This window comes from Sinocyclocheilus rhinocerous, unplaced genomic scaffold (assembly GCF_001515625.1).
Source record: "Sinocyclocheilus rhinocerous isolate Xijiao unplaced genomic scaffold, SAMN03320098_v1.1 scaffold277, whole genome shotgun sequence".
In the NCBI taxonomy this organism is placed as follows: Eukaryota; Metazoa; Chordata; class Actinopteri; order Cypriniformes; family Cyprinidae; genus Sinocyclocheilus; species Sinocyclocheilus rhinocerous.
The window spans coordinates 300,707-320,489 of NW_015662923.1; the positions used below are offsets into that span (position 1 = coordinate 300,707).

The window sequence follows — 19,783 nt, forward strand, 5'->3', positions numbered from 1 at the left end:
TATATATATATATATACACACACACACACACACACACTATCGGTCAAAAGTTTGGGATCCGTAAGACGTGTAATGTTTTTTTAAAGAAGTCTATTATGCTCATCAAGGCTGCATTTATTTGATCAAAAATACAGAAAAAAAACAGTAATCTTGCAAAATGTTATTACAATATAAAATAATGGTTTCTATTTTAATATCCTTTAAAATATAATTTATTTCTGTGATGCAAAGCTGAATTTCCATCAGCCATTACTCCAGTATAAAGTTTCACATGATCCTTCAGAAATCATTAAAAAGAACACCATTTATTCAAAATATAATCTTTTCTAACAATATAAATCTTTGCTATCACTTCTTAACAATTTAACACATCCTTGCTGAATAAAAGTTTTAATTTCTTTCAAAAAAAGAAATAATAAAAATTTACTCACCACAAACTTTTGAACTGTAGTGTATATTGTTAGAAAATATTTATATTTTAAATGAATGCTCTTCTTTTTAATTTTTTAAAGAATCCTGAAAAAAAAGTATCACAGGTTGGGTAATTGCTTTCGTCGCAATGTTGGAAATATTTATGTTTTATACCATGAAGGCGAGCCAATGAATATCACTAGAAAGTGAAAGTAAAAGCGGAATGACGGAGTAATGACGGAGCTTTCGGCATCTGACGCCGCATATTCTCTCAGAGACGACGAGAGACCAATCTACTTCAACATATGCTGATTACGGTATATCGCTAACTGTTTTAATGTATTCCCTTAATATTTCTCTTGTGGCCCGTACATAGTAAAAAAAAAGATGAGAAGAAACGTATTTGGTGTTAATCAGGTTGTTTTTGAAAGTCGGCACTTTAAATAGGCTAAATAACGTTTTTTATTTCATTGATTTTTATTGATGACTGCAGTGTTAATATTTTAATTATAGGCCTATAATTAATTGTATAATAGACCTGTTTTAAAATACCTTTTTTAAAACATTTTAATTGAGGAGCAAATAGCCTTATATTTTGTTATCCTCGCAGCACGTCAGTTATGCGGTAATATTGCGGGGCAAATTAATTGTAATTTTAATTTAATAATAAAAGTAACTTAAGTTGGTCTGTCACTGTCTTCAATCATTTCTGTGCATGACTGTATGGGAGTAAATGCCACACACACTGTAATATGTTTTATATTGTATTTATATTAAGTTCAATTTTCAAATGAAAATAGCAACATGATCGTTTGATGTGTTCATATGTGTTAGGGCTACATTTTCGCTGGAGGAAACAGCTGTGGTGTGATGAGGGGTGAACGCAGCGAAAACTTTACAGTACATGTGGAACCGATTTTTCCCCCGCAGTTTTTTGTCATAAATACAAACTGTATTTATGGCAAAGAACTGCGCCGATGTACTGTAGATATTATAACAATCTATCGATAAACACAAACCTTGTCCTCTGTTTCTCGCTCTGCGCCGCCGCGCTCTGCGGATTGAAGAACGTGCTGAAAGACAGGGAGGAGCCGATCGAAGTCTGCCGCCGTTTTCATATGAAATTTAAAGGGGACTGAACACACCCCAGCAAGGGGAGGTTAGCGCGGGGCAGGCAGCACGTTGCCTGTTATGTTATTTGGGCTGCCTTGTTGAGCGCAGTGGTACTGAGAACATTATATTTCACATACTTTAAGCTCTTTCATTTTCCAAATGTAATAGGATTAGTCCAACAAATCGTTCGGTTTGTAATGCAAACCGAAAGCCTCGTACCGAACAGTTCAATACGAATACGTGTGTCGTTACACCTCTAATATATATATATATATATATATATATAGAGAGAGAGAGAGAGAGAGATGGAGCTAATCGCAAAATTTTAGGGCTGAGTAGTCAGGGCTATAGGGCTGAAAAATGGCCTAGCGACGCCCATGGTTATAATTAATTATACATTATAAACATTTAGACAAAGTTGCACAACATGAAACATTTCGGTCATGTATGACAATCCATTTTTAGCCATTTTAAAAAATGTCAGCACGGTAAGTGCAACATTCTGAGTAAATGTAATGACGCAATGCACAGGCAGTCACACAGAGGGAAGGTGTGGGATCTGTTGATTGGGGTCATGAATAAATCAAAGTACACTGCTAAATACTCATTTAACAAACACAACAGTACTTTAATAATCAACACCTTCAAAAATTTTGCCAATAATACAAAATGTAATTGATTGGTCATTAGTCACTAGCACAGCTATACTATATATCCAACATGATCTCATGTATTCATATATAATGTAAAGTGGGGTTTTACCACATGTATATGTGCATACATTTACAGAAACATTAAAATGTACAATATTGACAGCATCTAAAGCAAAAGTTATTGATGTATTAACTTTATTGACATACACATTTACGAATCCTTATGAATATTCAATAAGTATTAATAGGTAGATATTATTGTATTTATCATCTTTTAATAATCTTTGCCATGGGACCCAGAGCAAGTTTTCTGAATATTTTGAGACTCAAAAAGGACCATAAAAATGCTTAAAATGATCATAAAAATTTATCCCAAAAACAGTCATTCAAAACTTGCCACTTCAAGAAGACCAAGGTTCCAGGTCAAGGTTTTCCATCAGTGATATCAAATGCTCATTGACTCTCACCTGCATTGTCACTGATTGAGACATGCCGTGGTTTGGGTGTTGTTATATTTTTCTTTATACTGTAAACATTTTTAAGAAATGGTTAGGATTACATTTAGAGTGTCACATGATGCTTCTTGTAACACTTTATTTTAAGGATCAATTCTCACTATTAACTAGTGGCTTTTTAGCATGCATAGTACTAGCATATTGGATGTTTATTAGTACTTATAAAGCACATATTCATGCCTTATTCTGCATGATCATAACAACTACCTTACTAACTATTAATAAGCAGCAACTTAAGAGTTTATGGAGGCATAAGTTACAGTTAGTAGTAAACTAATAGCGAGAATTGGACATTAAGATAAAGTGTGACCATCATTTGAATATAATGATACCAGAAAAAGTATAAGGCATGTACAGTAGTAGGATTGCTATTATGGGCAAGCGCATGGTATCTAACTTTATGTCAATCTCTGACTCCATTTTTTAAATTTTTTTTTTGGAAGTGATCACAACCCAGAGCAGCACACCCCCCACTCCCAAATCCTGTGCCCAACATATCAGTCTGACAGCCCTGCTGTGAATTAAATCAAACTGCATATAATACCAACATCATTCCCTGCCCTGAGGACAGAAGCCAACAAATGTAGACCAAACCGCAACAAACAAATCATCCACCAATCAAGTGTAAAGATATGGTTCGTCTACCCCTGACCTCTTCACAACAATAATGTCTGGTTATTTTGACATACATGTGACATAAAAGTGTGTGTGTTTTGTTTTTTTAAGGATTCCTGTAAGACTAAATCCAGACAGGAACTGAATGCAGTGGTTTGTTACTCTTTGACATGTCCTTGGTTTGTCTCTGAGAGTTTGTTTATTGCTGCCAACAGTTTTTGTAAACATTGAAAGACAATACCACAATAAACCCTGACGTTGACTAGCTATCTATTCTGATTATTTCAGAAATCAAACGTCAACTGATAGTACAGTCTAGTTACTAAGGGGGAAAAAACCCTAACTTTTCAACATCACATCACAACAAAAACAAACCAGTACAAAACTGTCTAAGTGCAGTCAATTCACATTTATTTATATAGTGCTTTATACAATTTCAAAGCAATTTCACATTAATAAACATTAAAAATAGCAGTGGTAAAGTTGTAAAACTCAGCAGCTATACAGATGGCAATATCTGTGTCATTATTCAAATATGTCGATCAAATATGTCCTTATTCAGCTCAATTTTGTTCAGTGTTGATTAAATTCAGTTCAATAAAATGTTGATGTTGCAAAGTTATCCAATTCAATTCAGTTCAAATTTTGCTCTCATCGTTCTGTAGTTATGAACATACTGGTAAAAAAAAAAAAATAATGTATAGCCTGAATGCACTGTAAGTCGCTTTGGATAAAAGCGTCTGCTAAATGCATCAATTATTATTAATTATTATGAATGTGTAAAGTATGGATAATACTTTTTTTTTTTACGGTGTTCTTGTCACACATTGTATTACATGTAATTCTAATAATACTACAAAGATGGGCTATAATTTCACTGGTGTTGGTAATAATGTCAACAAATTCTGTATCACATATTGTGTATGTATAGTCCGATTACAGCAGTATGATGTGCATTTTTTTTTCTTTTACCACAAATTTGCCTATAGCACTAGACCTAGAGTTAAACAACATCTCACTGGATGAATGTATTGCACTGTGAAATCATCAATTCTAAAGGAAATGTACCAGCTCTGTTCTCCTGACTAAACTGACTAGGATTCATGGTCCCTCCTGATATGATTCATCTACCTCAGCACCATCAATCTGCAGTCCTATGCTCAGAGCTGCTCAACACCTTGCCATCAGGCTCATAAGCTATGGTCCTGTTGCCATCATAGATCAAACATCACATAACAGTGATGGTCTTCAATTATGAGCCATCCACTAAAAATAGAGTACCTTCACGTGATCATGAACAGGCGCCTTACATCCTGAAAGAGCCAGAGGTTTGGGCATAATGGATATAGACACAGCACGTCAAATTGACTGTTATGAAATACAAATCCATTTTAAAAATTAAAACACTACCACAACCCACAGAAGCTTCGACGGTGATGCATTTCCTCAGAAAACTGGGGAGGGCCCTCAAAGCAAGACACACAAACGCTCACAGCTTAGCTTCAGTATCTCTTCTTTAAATGAAAAAAAAAAAAAAGTCCTAAGGGAGTTTATGCACTTTAATTTAAGTTCCCCTAAGAATTATACCAACCACTGCATGGCTAAACTTAGCTCTATTACTCGGAGTGTTCCTTCTGCAGAAATTATAATGGATAATTTAAACCTTAAGCTCATGAAATAATCATCATTATGAGCTGGAAGACGTCTGTTCGCCTTTCCATCACTTAGACCTCGCTTGCAACGAGGTCACAATAGGAATGAAATGAAAATGAAAACTGACTTGAGCCAAATGTACACTGCAGGATGTCTGCCATTAATTTGTAGCCAAATTTGCAGATTGTAAAATAACTAAGTGTAGAACATACAGGCATGCAGTAATAAGGTAAACATTGTTGCAATTTGTGGCAGTGTAGAATTCAATGCCACTTTTGCCCAGCCATGATAGTTGTCATTTTTCTCAGATAAAATGTGAGAAAATGGCACAAGAACTTGGTGCACTAGATTCTAAATTCATGCACTTCATATAGTTTTAAAATGTAGGAGTGTACTTTTTCCACACAACAAATGGGCATTTAAAGATGCATTCAGTAGTTCTCGATCTAACGTTAACATTGCTAGTCTTTGTAAATTACAGTGATAGTAGTTTTTAGAAAGTGGTCTGCACAAAAACGACTTCCCTTACCGGTCCAAAAAAAAAAAACACTTGGACATCACTATTTTCTTCAGGATTTTCTTCAGCCTCCACTGGTAAAGCCTGATAATAAGTGTGTTCCATTGTGTAATTTTCACATCACCAAACAACACTACACTACTAATGGATATACAGAGGTGACAACCAATGAAAGTGAGGATTTTCTCCAACGTTTAGTTAAACATTTCAGGTCACTGCTATATTCCATTCTCCACATAAACACTGACAAGAAGGCAATACAGTATCTGTACAGGGAAAAAAAATAATTTGGTGTAACTTTTCTATATTGTTCAGTTTGACAAAAAAAAAAGATTTTTGATGTTGTACAGTCTGTGTGGGCTCAATTTCATTGGGGTCATACTATACAATCTGATTATCAACAGTCATAGAAAACAGAAAGTCTAGGCAGCTTTAGACTCCATAACTAAAATAACAATATTAAACCAGAGCTTCAGTGTATATTCGTTTCATCTGCACAGCGGGAGTAACTAAAATAACCCCAACGGTGTCGGTCTCACTGAACCAAACAAGACATTTCCTTTATTTATAGTGTCATCTTTTTAAGGTGAGGAAGGAAAATCTGTCTCACACTAACACAAAACTTCACACTCATCTTTTTCTTCATCTCTTGTGAGGCACAGCTAATTTTAAAAGACTCATTAGCCAGCGTTGTCTTCACAGAATGCAGCCATTAGACAATGAACCATGCAATAAATCACTCCGATTTCTGCCCTCGCAGACCAAGCAAGGGGCAGCCAAGGGCAGCACTAAGTCCCACCAAGTTGCTGCAGTGGGGAGGGCCCAATGTCAGGAATGAGGAACCACCGTGAGCCAAATGCCGACAGCCCAACAGCAGGAAAGATGATGCTGCGCCAACCTGGCATGTCCGTAAGACCCTTCTGTGTCCCCTTCCACCCAGCCTGTTCACATCTCAGGCTTTTGTCACCATTTATGATTACAACAGTGCAGAGCTGAAGTATGGGGAGTACATAAAGCTACCGAATGGAAGCAAAACAGATGCCTGTGACAGCAAAGTTGCGGTAATGAGGGATCAGGACGGGGAGTGAGACTGGTGCCAAGACCCTGGTGAGAGGATGCAGCATTTGTGTAATTGGCTGGGAAAGATCAGAGCCAAAGCCATTCAGAACATTGTTTCACTGCAAAGAACTGTACAAAGGATTCTAAAGAACAGTGACGTCAATACGATGAACAGGTTTACTGGAAACAAAAGAAAGGCAGACATGCCTCTTTGTGGAGTTGCTTGAGATGTTTTCTGTATTTATTACCTGAGGGCCCTGTGACCTGATTGTCTGTTGATGTTGATGGTAAAAATGAAGCTTTTGATACTGTAACGGAGCCGACGAGACGAGAGGCATGCGGATCCATATGCAAGCATTTATTTACAGGCAGGGTCAACCCAGGCAAGAGTCGGACACCAGCAAACAGATATGTAGAGGGCAAGACAAAAGAGGAATCCAAAACAAGCAATAATCCAATCGAGGTGCAAACACAGTCCGAATCAGCAAGGCAAAGGGTAAATCCAAGACAGGCTATAAACTTCAGGGCAGGCAGAAATCAGACAGGACGAGATAACAGGCTAGGATCAAGACACGGGAAAACAGACTATGAACAAGGCTAGACTCATGAACTTGGAAGGGCTCCGTAAAGTAGCTATCCCTAGGTGAGCGATAAATGCTGAACAATACTCGGCGTTGAATGGTGGTGTGAGACTGATTTATATAGTGTGTGTTATTGGTAGCAGCTGTGTGTGATTGGTTTCAGGTGAGCTTGTGATTAGTGCAATGGAGCATGGGAAATGTAGTCCAGGGTGATGTGTAACAGTCTGTGTGGTGTGAGAGTCAATATAAAGGGAGGGCGACCTCTGGTGGCAAGCAGACAGAAGTTCATGGACAGGACTCGTGACAGATACACTTGACTGCAAAATCTGGTATAAAAGCAGGGGCTGTCGATCTCCAAAAAGAAAGAAAAGCACCATTAAAGTGCATACTACTCATTCCAACTTTTCTGAACTTTCAGAAGAAAGAAACACTTTTACTTTACTTTTTATCTTACTTAAAGGCAGTTCTATCTTTTTATTTAGTAAGTTAGGTAGTTAGTTTATTTATTTATTGAATTCTTATTTTTTTTAGTAAGAAGTAGGCTTGCCGCGATAGACGGTGCTGACGGTGATACCGGTGTTAAGCCGCAACACCGGTTACGTCACTTGCCCAACGCGTCACCGACCCCCACCGTCGTTTTGATTTTTTATAGTAATAAAAATAATTTAGTTCAGTAAAAGAACAGACAGTACAATTAAAAACTGAACGCGGCTACTCAATGTAGCGTGCCGAATGACAGTCGCATCACATGAGTCGAGCTGACTGACAAGAAGAGTGAGGTGAGACAGACAAGACGAACGCGGATGATTTAGTTTCGAAACTAGAAGCAAAAGCGCCTGTTTGGCAATATTTTGGATTTTGGAAAGCGTGTTGACTTTTGCCATTTATCTAAGGTGATTTGGGAAGTTTTTTCAAACATTCTTATTTAATTGGTTCCACATTGTTTGCTGATTTTTACTTTATTACCAGTGTTGTCACACATCGATTAACCGGTGGGAAAATTTCCTCACCGTCACAACCTTAGTAAGAAGTATACATACATATGCAGCAACATAACACATACAATAAATACATTATAATCACCCATTATAATCAATCATTTAAAAACAAGTGACTGCTGAAGGATTTAAATAATTTGTATATTTATATGCAGTGGTGGACGAAGTACACAAATCAAGTACTTGAGTAAAAGTACAGATCCATATAATAAAATATTACTCCAGTAAAAGTAAAAGTACTCAGTTTTAAATTTTACTCGAGTGAAAGTACAAAAGTAATTGATTTTTTATCTTTGGTTGTTACAATTGTGTTTATAAAGCACATATGTGATGGTAAGGAACTTACGATAAAAGCATTTCATGCGTCTGAATCTCTGATTGCATTTTATCTAAATTTGTATTGCTTTGATGATTTCTGTATTATTGCAGTTCTATGATATAAGACAATGTGAGAAAACTTTGTAAACCACTTTTATAAATATGGTTTGTCAAGAGGTTTCTATTCTGGCACTCATATACATGATGAATCAGCATGTGAATCTCAGCGATGGTGACAAAATATTCTGATAATTTTGATATGATTTTTGAACGTCACAAAACAAGGCAGTAAAAAGTCACAACAAAAATAACAGCAAATAGTAAGCATAAAAGAAAACCCTAAGACAATGCAGCGGCATAATTTATTCATGTCGCAATGCATGCTGGGAGCCATGGATGAGTTATGATTGGTGCACCATTGTTGAGAAAAAGTGCTATATGGCACCTCTTATGGTTCTACATGGCACCATTTGACAACATGTCGCAATGCATGCTGGGAGCCATGGATGAGTTATGATTGGTGCACCCAGAATGCAATGCTTCATGAATCTGTCTGATGATCGTCACTTTTGTTGAGATTCATATGCTGATTCTTGATGTCTGTGTGTCTAAACAGTACAGGTGTTCTAAACTGGTGTACAAAGTGTTTAAGTTCTTCATATTTGTTTAAAGTGCAGTTGTGATCAATAACAAACTAAATTATACATCACCACTGATGATATCAGTGAATCAGGCAATGCATGACAACTACTTAGCCAAACAAAATGGCCAATATAACTTGATCACATATTCTCGTTTTTTTTTTGCAATAACAAACGTGTTACATAAACACAGTTACAACATACAAAGAAAAACTAATGTAAGAAAGTCAAGGGTCAAGAGCCCAACTAAAGCAAATGCTTATCTCCACAACGGTGACTTAAATTTGTATTCTTTTCATTAACATTATGTAGGGTTTTTCAACTCAAAAAGGGAAATATTTATGATGAATTATAACTGGTTATGATTCATAATAAATATTTAGATTAGATCTTTGAATTAACTGTAGCAGAATCAATATTACCATCATTTTCATAATTATTTTTTTTCTTCTCAAACCTTGTCTGTCACTTTCCACTTTGATAATTACTGTAGTTACCATGTTCTGAACATCACATCCTTTCTTTTTCCCTCAGATGTAATGAATAAATGTGGTTGAATAAAAATATTTGAACTTTATTTTTTAAAAGTTACCTCAATTTAGCACCAGCAAGCTCATTAGCTAGACAGTTAGCATCAGCTAACATTAGTGATTTATTTTCAGCATGGTTATGAATAAACATTTATATTTGTCTACTCAGCTAGTTGATCCAGATACATAGTAACTTAAGCTATGTGCGCTGACAAACAATATAAAAACAGACATCACATAGGGCTAAATGCATAGCAGTTTTGTAAAACTGCTAACATTACAGCAGCGGGGAAGATAAACGTGCATGAGTTATTTTATTTAATCTGTGTTATTTTAATGTTTTTTGACCTAAAACATAGAGACTCTGATTTTAATGTGTTTGCATTCAAGCATTTCAGTGGGCTTAAACAGATCACCCTTTTCAGCAGATTTAGTTCACAAACAACTGACAGCTTTGCCCTAAATAGCATTTTCAGTTACAATAATGAATCCTAAAATTCGACATTAGTAACTTTGGGTTCATTGAAAATAATTAGTTCGTTCTTGAATCAGACATCGCTTCTGCGTGTCGGAGCACGTGATATATTATAAGGAGTAACGATAAGTTTTATGAAATGTAGTGAAGTAAAAAGAGCGATCTTATGCTTTGAAATGTAGTGAAGTAAAAGTAAAAGTTACTCAAAATAAAACTACTCCAGTAAAGTACAGATACTTGAAAAATTTACTTAAGTACAGTAACGAAGTAAAACTACTTCCTTACTGCCCACCACTGTTTATATGTTTTTTTTTTCAATTTAGACCTGAATTGAAGTAGTTATTTACTGAAAATCTTTCCCCCTACCATTTTGTTGCTCTCATATCTCTTTCGTACTTCCACAAATGCTCACTCGCCATTTCATGATCAGTCATGACACGCAAAAGCCAATATTGTTTGACATCAACGGTGCCATATCTGCCATGCATATTTGAATATATGAAAAGGTAAATGAGATTTGAGTGCTGTGACGGAATCGGAGATTATGAGTCAATAACTGCTGAAGTTGTTAGTCTGTTCTAACAAAAAGTTAATTTATGACTCCAGATTACTACAGAATAAAGTCAGATTAACTACTTTTATGGTATGTTTTGGTACTAAACTGCTAAATATCTACTTGAGAATTCCATACACAGCATGGAACAACACAATGTTTTTAACACCTAATTCATAGAATAGAAATACTAACTTCTACAATACTTACATGCAAACTGTATACAATAATTTTTTACATTAACAAACATGAAAAAAGCCTTATAGGGCCAAGCACTCCATCATCTCCATTACCATCCAATACCATTTAAAATTCTATAAATCAAGGCATGACACAAAATGGCTCATACTTGATCAAATATGTGTAAATTGCTTGGACTGTTTCACAGCTGCGTCCTGCCATCTTTGACCCCTGTTTTTATCCCAGTCAAAAGCTCTCCATCCGCTATTGCGTACATGTGAAACAATTTCAAAAGGCAGACCCTGGAGGCATCAGTCCTATCTGGTAATTGGGTCCCTTGTCACCCACTGAATGCAATAACAACATTCTTGGGCTCAGCCTTAACCTAAATGACATCGGTGTCCTAGTTTGCTTCCTGAGTATTATATTCCTTGGAAAGGTTACGACAGATTCGCAGTCTATTAGAGGCATTTCATCCAGGAGTGAGAAGAGTCGATAAGCTCAGAAAACACAGATAAAACAATAGACAAAAAAATAAAAAAATAAAAATTAGCTAAGTGAAATTAAACCAATATCAATCATCACAGAAGGGAATAATGCACATATTATGTTACAGCTGCATTTTAATTACTAGTTTTCTTTTTTTGTAATTACAGTTTTTCCTTATTGTAAAGGTCAATGACAGACTTATTTCTCACAGTAAATGACCAATAAATACTAGGGCTGGGTACTGACACATATTTCATAAATCGATTCCATTCACAAGCTTGATTCAATTCAATTTCAATTCTGATTCCAATTTGATTAGATTTGATTCATTTGGATATATATCTACTGTATATCAAGTACAGTACATGCCAATTTTTCTTAAGGAAAACATCCTCATGTAATGCTGTAAACTATTCAAGAAACCCTGTCAGTTGTATTATTATAACATAGTTGTACACAACATTTACAATGCATATTAGAAAGTTTTTATACCACCTTTTTAATTAAATTGTTTTTAATCCAATTTGTTGTTGACATATACACATTAAAATGGTAGTTGTAATATACAAATTGTTTTCAAGACAGATTTACATAATATAAATGAGACATCACTATCAGGTGTAGTAAAAATATAATTAATATGCAATACAGTTTTCAAGAATCCGGTCTATAAACTTCCGTTCACTCACCACCAGAGGTCACCTGCTCTCCACATGGACTCTCACACTACACAGACTGTTACACATCACCCTGGACTACATTTCCCATGCTCCATTGCACTAATCACAAGCTCACCTGAAACCAATCACACACAGCTGCTGTTTTGCCTGTGCCATACCTGTTTGCTGTTGTTCGACCCTGCCTTTGTTTTTTGACCGTGTTTATTAATAAAAGCTTGCATATGGATCCGCACGCCTCTCGTCTTGTCGGCTCCGTTACAATAGTACATATATTTAGCAAAATGTTTTCCTGAGGTAAATGTAATGTGACATTATTTTTAAACTATTTTCTGATGTTCATTTATGTTTATTTCATGCTATAGTAGTAAAGAGGAAGAGCCGATCTGTTTATGTGCTCTCCACGCTGCCGCTTGAACTGAGGACGGCTACAGTGATCTGTGGAATTTATCGATATTGGTTCATCGAAATGAAGATCAATTCAAACTAATTAAGCAAATTTATCAACACATCCCTAATAAATACAGTATGTATTCTCTCTGAGGGGTTTATCTTGAGGAACTCAAAAATGGCAGTTTCTTGGAAATCCCAGGTTTTCAATCTGAGCACTGACACTGAACAAAGCTGATAAACGACAACAACAAAAAACAGCTAAGCATGAATCTTCAAAGCAAGCTTCAAGCTACAGTAGGTAACAATGCCAGTTCTGAGAACTGATAAAATATGATCACAGTTGGATCTGTTAGCTGCAGACACAGTGTGCTCTGATAAGGTTGATAAAATTACATGGCAGTAAAGCTATTTGTCACGGGCATGATCTAAAAGTGACAACTGCAGAATTCCAGAAACCATGCGTGTTAAAATACAAAGGTGGGATAGTCCCAGTAAAGCATGCCAGATTGATCATTTATGGCGCTTTTCCACTGCGTGGTACGACTCGGCTCGGCACGGCTCAGTATGGCACGGCACGGTTCGGCTCAGCACGGTTTGCATTTCCACTGCAGTTCAGTACCGCTTTAGAGTGGGCGGGATTATTCACATGTCGCTATAGTTGCGCCGCCTCTACTATCACGACTTCTAAAAAAAACTTTTTCATTCCGCGTCGCCCCATCAAGCTCTCGCTGGATCCGCTCCTCTGCTATCAACGAGAGGAACGTCTGTTCTTCCGCAGCAGACAACAAAACTTTTTGGTTGTTAAAAAAAGGTCCACTCGTTCAAAACAGTTGCGTTCGATTCTTCACTGGCTGTGCTGATTTAAATCTAGCGGTTCTTTTGTGTTTGTGCCGCAAGTTCATTTATTCAGGTAGTGACGATTCTCTCCGGCCAATCCATGATCAGCAGAGTTTACACGTCACGTTTTGGTAACGGTACGGTTCACTTGGAACCCCAACCGAGGTGGTACTAAAAAAAGTACCAGGTACTGTACCCAGTGGAAAACCCCCAAAAAGTGAACCATACCGAGCCGTACCATGCAGTGGATAATTTTTAACGCGTTTGCAATACATATTGATAGATGACTGTTGAGGTTAGATCAGCCAGACAGTAGTACAGTTTTCACCTACTGAACAATACTGTCCATAGGGTACCAATACATATAAGATGTCCAACATTATTTCATGGTGATTGGTCTATCTATTTAAAAAAAGTTTATCTGTTTGATTTTAAAAACATAATGCTCATGATGTCAAATACTGAAAAAAGGGAAACAAGATGCCATTGCAACATATGTGCATGTAACAAGATTTTGTGCTGTGTATGCACCTTCTTAAACTTCAATGTAATGGTGCACCAAAGCATATTTACACCGGAAAGAACATTTAGTCAAAAAATGTCCATAATTTTATTTAGCTCACCTTTCCACAAAACCTCCACAATCCTTAACAAACGGTCAATATTTTCAGATGGTAAAAAAAATATGTTCTGCAATATGTTCTTAAGGATTATGTGTAACTGAGCATTTTTTGGTTGAGTAGTTTACCATCTTAGAACACGTAAGCTGAAGTCTCAGCAGAACAGGACAACAAAACCCAAAAACTTTGTGATCCCTAAATCTTGCCACCAGAGGAAAACAAGAAATGCATTAAACAGGTTGAGAAACTGAGCGGCATATAAAATGTTCTCTTCAATGACAAACAATTTGCTTTCCACCACAGGTCCATGCACCTGAAGTACATCAATTCAGAAAAGAAAAAAAGGCCTTCAGCAAATAAGAAGATGCCTATTGATTTCAAACCAACCGCAGCTTGTTAAACTTGAGGGGACATTCACGTAAAACCACTGTGGCAAAAGTTACTTTATATGTGAGAGCCGATAATATTTTCAGCATCCTTGTGAGAGGTTTAGAATTGGTAGGCATGCATAAATAAAGTATATCGTCACCTAGACTGCGGCCACGATCAATAGAATCAATGGGAAGTGTGTGACGTGATCTTCATGCAATAACTTCACAACTCCTTCAACTATCTTACCAACTATCTATAGATAGTTGTTCATCTTACAACAGATGAAAATTTCCCAGAACTTTTGGAAACTGGTGAGTCATTTTTTAAAGGCAGATTAAGGTTTACTGGTCTGGAGTATGCAGCAGGATTTATTCAGAACTGAAATGATAACGCTTTCAATTCAGTAGCAGCTCTTGACTATAAATTTAGATGGGGCAGATTCTGAATTGTATCGTAGGCTATATGAGTAACCTAGGATTAAATGCTAGTAGCCTAAGATTTGCATTAAAATGACTGAACACATGCAGAACACTTCTGGCAGAAGTCTAGTGTTCTTGATGAATTCAGCCTGAGGATGGCACTGTAATGTTGATTGGCTCTACATACATAGAATGTTATCTTAAAGTGGTCACACATCGGACGAGAAGCGTGGACAATTCACAGGTATCGCACACCGGACGCGTCATGTTCAGTTCAGTTCAAAACAGCTGTCCAAAACAGTTAATCTAATCGTCAACAAACAAAAAGCAAACATTATTTTATTGCTTATCATTTTTCTTTCTGGAATGTAGCTATTTTGTATATTCCTACAGTATTTATTTACACATTTGATGTGACACATTTATGAGTTAACAATTTAGGACTGATTCAGTTTATATAGAGTTCTATGTTTTCATGTGAATTAATATTTTGGTGGGGTGAACGTTTTGGTGAACGTTTGGTGAACGTTTTGAATTGCAAGTCAAGTAAATTCCATTTCCTGTCATTCCAATTCAAATTCAACATGCCCAAATCGATTCAAATTTACACCCAGCAAAAGGAAGGTAGTTCTTCAATTCTACATTTTGCCTAACCCTAGAATGCAGGAACCTGTGCTGATGGATGCCTGTATGTTTGTCAGTAAACACCTGAGCAAAGAACCTACTCATTGCTTCAAGGTCACCAGGCTGTAGAGAGCAGAAGGATGTTCAGCGCTCCTTTCGTTATTGTAATGTGACTGATTCAATCATTTTCCTTCTTCTCAAGCCTCTGCAGACTCTCAGCGGCAGAGCTGCTCTTATCTCTACACACAGCCACAAATGTCTCATTCACCGAGTCTGCTGGTTTAGAGGTGAGCGTCTGTCAGCGTTATCTCTGTTCTAAATGTAGGTAACGCTGAGGTCAGGCTTCCGGTATGAAGAAAACAATCTTCAAACAGGAATATCAGCAATGCTCTGAACTCTCCCACTCTTCCATGAGAGCTGTAATGTGAAAGCCCTCTAGTGCTTCACCTCGAAAAAATCCACAAAACAAGAAATTCTGACATTATTTACTCACTCCCATGTCATCACAAACCCATTTGCTATTTATTATTATTATTATTCATCTTTCCATACACACATATTCATACTAAGCACATCCGACAAGCTCTAAAGACTGGAAAATTATTATGATTATAATTATGAGGGGGAAAATAATAATATTTTTATTTTTGGAAGTGTATGGTATTCTTGTCCTCTTTACAGATGTGGTCACTACGAATGTTGCATGGGAAGATTTTTTAAAATGTTCTACTTTTGTTTATCACTGCAAAAATGTTTCAATGACAGTCTGAGTAAATAATCAAAGAATGTTGATTTTTTATTTGCTGATCTATTCCTAAATCCTTTACCTATCATGGTGCTAGCAAATGAACAGACTACAGAGAAGAACATTCCTTTCCTTCAATGATCAGCGGTGAGTCTGTACTTTGTTGCACATTCTACCTGAAACATTTCGTTTTAATAGAGACATCTACGTTCTCGCTATCTTGTGCGTGGGTGTAATAGCATTTGTTTGAAGGGGTAACGCTGCTCTCCCTAGAGCCCCAACAAGTAGCCTCGCTCGCCGCAAAGTGCTACGCTATCTGTCATTTAGCATCAAAGTACAAGAGCTTCTTCTTGCACCATGAAAGCGGTGCCTCTCAGATATAATGTTGCATTTCCCTGTGGCTAGATGAGGCCATGTTTTTCATGGCGATGTGGTGAGGAGGATTTCTTCCTGAAACATAGCCACAAAAAAGCAGAATCTCTTGATTGAAGCTAGCTGGCGTGGCTTCCTCTCCATCTGTGACTGACACTGAACCAGAACCGGATTTTGGGGAACAGGGGCACATGAACACCTGTTTGCCTTCAGCCGCATTCCACCGTCATGTTTTATGTAGGAGCCTGATGCATTATTCATGTGCTGGAGGGAGAGGCGGGACTGCTCAGGTACATATGCTGGGGGTTATAAATGTCCAGCCATAAAAATGTGTTGCCCTTATTTCACTTGAGACACAGAAGAGAGAGAGGGCCTTGGGTAGCTCTTTCAGGGGCATTTCTCACCCACAGCTCAATCATGAATAATGAGGTGTTGGACATCTCCATCACACCTTAGCACAACAACAGATGCTGAGTCTAAACTTAAATGAGTCTGGGGAGCATAGCTCAAACCATCACAGCATCTACAAGATGAAATTTGTTATATTATTAAAGCTTGCTGGCAGGGCAATATTACCAAATGGGCCCTGGGGCCCTAGAATTCCAGGGACCCCAAATGGCGAGACACTCCCCGTTCTATTTGCCTCATGTATTTGCACTAGACCCTGATTTGTAATGAAGAGCTTTAATCTAAGACTGCCAACCACACCTCTGGAAGAGCACTTCCATTTTTCTTTTATGATGACATAGGAGGTGACCCTCTTGAAAATAAAACAAGACCAAAAAACTACCCAAATGAAGCACCACATGCTATTAAAAGGGATACTCCACCAAAAAAAAAAAAAAAAAAATCTCATAATTTACTCACCTTCATGTCGTCCCAGATATATATGACTTTCTTTCTTCTGTGGAGCACAAACAGAGATTTTTTGAAAAAATACTCCATCTCTGTGAGTCCATATTATGTGAGTCCATATTATCTCAGGACCTACTCATTGTCGAAATCATACTCTAGATTTAATACTGTCACATGGAATTGATGTTGATGGTGTTGAAATTATGCAGCCAAGCGATGATATCTCAGATCATTATTTAGTCTTGTGCAAACTTCATATAGCTAAAACTGTAAGGAACTTAAAGTTGAAGTCCATACGACCCCAGTTGATGAATAAATGTCTTCTGAAGCGAAACGATAGGTGTGTGTGAGAAAAATACTGTTATTTTGAACTTTTAAAAAATATACATCTTTCCCACCCGCCAACTTTTGTTCTTCTGTGGAACATGAACACAGATTTTTAGAAAAAATTTTTTTTATCTCTCTAAGTCCATAAGTGACTATTTTTTTTTCAAATAATTCAACATGGCTTTGGTATAATAATACTGGGTGGGTTCCAATTTTATTTAGAATTGGTTAATATAGAGATAAATCAAGTAAACACAAGCTTACGGACATTACTGAAGGAATCCCTACATTTATTTTTCTGTCTTCTTAAGTTGTGAGTTTATTATGTGAGATTTGATTTTGTGTAATAACCAGTACCAAAGCAAACAGCATTTTTCCGAAAGAAATCGATTGAGCACATTCACACAGTCAGCAGTATTACAGCCTCACAATGAGATTCATTGCAAGTTGGTCCAAACGATTATAAATGCCAACTTAAACTGATTCACTCTCCCTGTGTTTCTATGATTGGTTGTGTATGTGAGTGTGTGTGTGCAGAATGCCTCTCAAACGGCTTATAAACAATCAAGTGCGACCTTTGCGAGAGGAGGCGGGCAAATAACGGATAGAATGTGCTAATTCAATTAAGCAATTTGAATAATTGCCTCGGTCAGTGTTCTGGATTGAGCCTATAGCTCAAACGTCCTTGAGATAAATTAAAAGCCAAAATAATTATAAAGCTGGAAGGGGGAGGAGTTCACTGTAGAACAAAACAATGAATCTAGCATTTCTCATGGAATGAAATACCCTATTCGCAAATTTAGCTTATTAGCACACATGCTGAGGCTAAGCACGCAACTTTTGTTACGGATTGCTGTGGAGGGTGTCACAGAAGTATTGTGGTCTTCATAAATAGGTGTTGAGTTGGCTGAAGATGGTGCCCTGGAGGCTGAGGTGTCCGTTGGAGCTTAGCTGAGCGTTCTGTTGTGTTGCTCGGCTAGCGTGATGAATACGCTGCCGTATTCACCTTCTATTCTCTCCGATTTCAGCGTAACACAATAGAAGGATTTATGAACACGGACAAAAAAAAACAAAAAAAAAAAAACGCAGAAAGCTTCTGGCTCGAACAACACGCTTTAAAGCCTGCAGCTGAAATCTAGGTTACGGACTGAGTCCACCATTTTTAACTGCACACACAATGTTCTCATTTTTGGTCTCTCTCACTGTCTCTGCCTGTCTGTCTACCCGATTAATTTAGGCTGTCTGTCTGTTAGACTGAGTCGGATTTGAGTTATTAAAGGCTGTTCCATGTGCTCTTTCTCCCGCAAGCATGCAGGGGCAACTATTCCCTCTAATTAGAATTACTCTCATGCAGGGTTGTGCTTTCTCTGGCCACAAACACCCAGTAGCCCCTCACTGCAGAACACAAGATCAAGGGGCCGTGGTTGGATCCACATCTAGGGGCTGGAGATTGGTAGGTTTAGGGATCAGGGGGTGGAGACGGGTAGGTTTAGGTATATTTAAGGTGGGAGGAGTTGGATCTGGATCCAACCTGTTCTGCTCTGTAGTGTGCCAGTTTTTGGCATTGTATGGTGTGTCACTATGTTTCTGGATGTCAGACAGAGAAAAGACATCATGCCCACTTACAATTTGGATGGTTTATGTCGGAAAAGAGAGAATGAGAGTTTGACGTGTGATACATCAGTGTGTTTGTGCATGTGTCTGTGTACATGTGTATGGCAAAAGAAGAAGACAGTGATGAAAATACAAGCAGAACTGATTGCATGCTCTGGGGATCATGTTCCAGTTTGATCCTGTGCTGCATGCTAGTGTTGGCTAAACAGGTGCACTGCTGCCACCTAGAGGCTATGTTCGAAATAGCATACTTGCATACTACTTTAGCCTGTTCTGGAATACATGTAGACTAGGTAAACACATTTTCTGCATCCATAAAATACAGATGACCTACTTCATTTGCCATAATGTGCAGTATCCCAAAATGCACACTGCACAGACTCTCAATGCAATGCATTTAACTTGACCTTCTGTGCCAAAAAAAAAGCTATAAATAATTACAGCCAAGATTAATTTTTTTACATCTTTGTTTACTCATTACTTGTCCTAATTCATATTTTTGCATTGTTTTTCAGTAAATAAATACATGAATAAACAACTTACTGGCCATTTTTTCCTTGTCTAAAAAAATAATTATTTGATAAATGTAGTGAGGAAAAATAAATAAAGATTTGTAAAGATTTTTTT

At 37.2% G+C, this 19,783-nt stretch overlaps 1 protein-coding gene and 1 long non-coding RNA gene across 2 annotated transcripts in view; one reads left to right on the forward strand and one right to left on the reverse strand.

The window, feature by feature from the left end:
• LOC107728340 (neurexin-3b-like) overlaps positions 1–19,783 on the reverse strand; it is a 250,258-nt gene that overhangs the window by 147,644 nt on the left and 82,831 nt on the right. The gene's annotated exons all lie outside the window — the stretch shown is intronic.
• LOC107728347 (uncharacterized) lies at positions 7,769–10,679 on the forward strand. The gene is made up of 3 exons (XR_001638458.1): positions 7,769–7,869; positions 8,142–8,147; positions 10,669–10,679. It is a non-coding gene; the product is annotated as an uncharacterized LOC107728347 (long non-coding RNA).